Source organism: Coptis chinensis, chromosome 4 (assembly GCF_015680905.1).
Source record: "Coptis chinensis isolate HL-2020 chromosome 4, ASM1568090v1, whole genome shotgun sequence".
In the NCBI taxonomy this organism is placed as follows: Eukaryota; Viridiplantae; Streptophyta; class Magnoliopsida; order Ranunculales; family Ranunculaceae; genus Coptis; species Coptis chinensis.
Genome location: NC_141459.1, coordinates 103,638,929 through 103,641,733, shown reverse-complemented (window position 1 = coordinate 103,641,733; position 2,805 = coordinate 103,638,929). Strand labels below are relative to the sequence as shown.

Genomic DNA, 2,805 nt, shown 5'->3' with positions numbered 1-2,805 from the left:
ATCGCTGCTAGGAGAGGTCGTTCGTGTGTAGTGAGTCACTATGAAGCGAGCTCGTGTGACGAAAAACTTCAGGTTGGTTGGCGATTGTTTAGCCAGACCGATTGCCATAGTTGAGTCGCTATGAAGCAAGCTATGAAGACGAGGATCGTAGGTTGGTTGGTATTTGTGTTTATGCTAGACACGTGGCTGCTAATATTAATTGGATGTGAATATTACTCCCTTACAATGCATATATTGCTTTCTTGACGTAAAGCAGCAAGAAATTCATAACATAATCTAATTTATTTTTTCCCCCTCAATAACATTTTGGAGAGATGCCATTTTCATTAGATTTTAAATAGGAGGAAAAAGTAGGTTTGGGCATGTGGAGATTTTTTAAGTATAAAATGGCTGTCGCTGGACACAGCAGGGAAGGAACAGATGGAGCCTTCTTCAGTAGCTAAGAAGCCTCATGCTGTTTGCATACCTTATCCTTTCCAGGGTCATATTACGGCAATGCTTAAATTGGCAAAACTTCTCCATTCCAAAGAATTTCACATCACATTTGTTAACACTGAGTTCATCCATTTAAGGTTACTTGAATCAAGAGGACGGGATTCGCTCAAGGGCTTGCCTAATTTTCGATTTGAAACCATCCCAGATGGTCTACCTCCAACTGATGTCAATGCAACCTAAGACGTCCAAGCATTCTGTGACTCTATTGATAAGAATTTATTAGTCCCCTTTCTTAGTCTTATTGCGAAGCTTAATGAAGCATCAACATTTTCTGAGGATCCACTAGTTTCTTGCATTGTTGCGGACACTTTTATGAGCTTCACACTAGAAGCAGCAGAAAAACTGAGCATTCCAGGAGTTACATTGTGGCCAATGAGTGCCTCTGTCTTGTGGATTGTTGTCGAAAAGATTCTAATCCCACCGGAAGCCCCGGAAGGTATATGTACTGTATATATTCGTCTTATTTGCTTGGTAATTTTTTTCAACTTGCCTAAATTTATTCAAATCAAAGCTAATATCTTCTTGTTTTCCTTACACACGACTCATATAGAAGGTGAAAGAACAAACGGGTATCTCGACATGCCTATTGATATCATCCCAGGAATCAAGAATATCCGACTCAAAGATCTTCCAAGTTTTTTTTTGGGATGACAATGAACTCCTGAACAATAATGGCATCCGAGATGTGCAAAGAGCCTCCAAGGCTACTGCGATTATAATCAACACGTTCGATGCCTTTGAAACCAAGGTTGTAGATTCAATGAAGTCTCTACTACTCCCTATTTACTCAATAGGTTCTCTACAGTTGTTTGAACAACAACTGCCAAACAACCAGCTAAGATCTTTCCAATCAAATCTATTGAAGGAAGATAGAGATTGCCTCAAATAATGGCTCGACTCAAAACAACCAAAATCAGTTGTTTATGTAAATTTTGGTAGTATCAAAATATTGACTCCACAGCAACTCACTGAATTTGCTTGGGGGTTAGCTAACTGCAAGCACCCTTTCTTATGGGTCATTAGACCTGATCTAGTGGTAGGTGAGGGTGCGGTTTTGCCACCAGAGTTTACAGCAGAGACTCTGGAGAGGAGCATGATATCAGGTTGGTGTCCAGAAGAAGAATTCCTTAGCCACGGTTCCATTGGCGGGTTTTTAACACATTTTGGATGGAACTCTACTATGGATACTTTGTGTTGTGGTGTTCCAGTTATCTGTTGGCCTGGCTTTGGTGACCAGACGACTAACTCTCGCTATGCTTGTGTTCATTGGGAAATTTGCATGGAGATTGATAAGAATGTAAATAAAGATGATGTAGAGAGAATTCTAAGAGAATTTGTTTAAGGTGAGAAGGGTAAAGGGATGAAGAAAAAGGCATTTGAGTGGAAGAAGAGTGCGGAAGACTCAACAAAACCAGGTGGAACTTCCTACCTGAATTTGGAAAAAATTGTCAAGGAAGTTCTAGTCCAGAAGAAACAGTAACAAAGCAGATTTTTAGAGACTTTTTGCTTCAGATTGTACCTTCACTTTCCCCTTGTAAGATGCTTTATGTTCAGTTTCTAGAGCTAAGAAGTTTATAAACTTTTAAATAATTCGCCATTACCAATATGATGCAACTTCTCTACTTGTCGACAAAGACAACCACCACAGAAATATTACTCAATTGCAATTTATGATTTCCCGTTAGTTAATCTCTGATTTTAGTTTAATGCAGTTGCATCCAGTTTTTGGTTTTCTGTTAATTATTCTTTGAGGTTAGATCAATGCAGTTTCATCCAATTTCCAATTTTATGTTAATTGTTCTTTGAGGTTAGTTTAATGCAGTTGCATCCAATTTCCGATTTTATGTTAATTGTTCTTTGAGGTTAGTTCAATGCATTTGCATCAAGTTTCTGATTTCCCGTTAATTATTTTTTGAGGTTAGTTCAATGTAGTTACATCAAATTTATAATTTCCCGTTAATTATTCATTTAGGTTAGTTCAGTGCAATTTCATCAATTTTTCAATATTTCATTAATTAGTCTTTGAGATTAGTTCATTGCATTTGGATCCAATTTCCGATTTTCCGTTAATAACTCTTTAAGGTTAGTTCAATACATCTGCATCTAATTTCTGATTATATATGCTTTTAGGTTAGTTCAATGCAATTATATCCGGTTTCCGATTTCCCGTTAATTATTCTTTGAGATTATTTAAATGTATTTGCATTTAGTTTCTGATTTTCCACCAATTATTATATGAGATTAGTTCAATGCAGTTGCATTCGGTTTTTTATTTTTTTGTTAATTATTTTTTGAGTTTATTTCAATGCA

The 2,805-nt window shown here is 36.9% G+C and overlaps 1 pseudogene; it reads left to right on the top strand.

Annotated features, from left to right (window-relative positions):
- Positions 1-420: 420 nt before the first annotated feature.
- LOC147506484 ((R)-mandelonitrile beta-glucosyltransferase pseudogene) lies at positions 421-2,231 on the top strand (annotated as a pseudogene).
- The last annotated feature ends 574 nt before the right edge of the window (positions 2,232-2,805 follow it).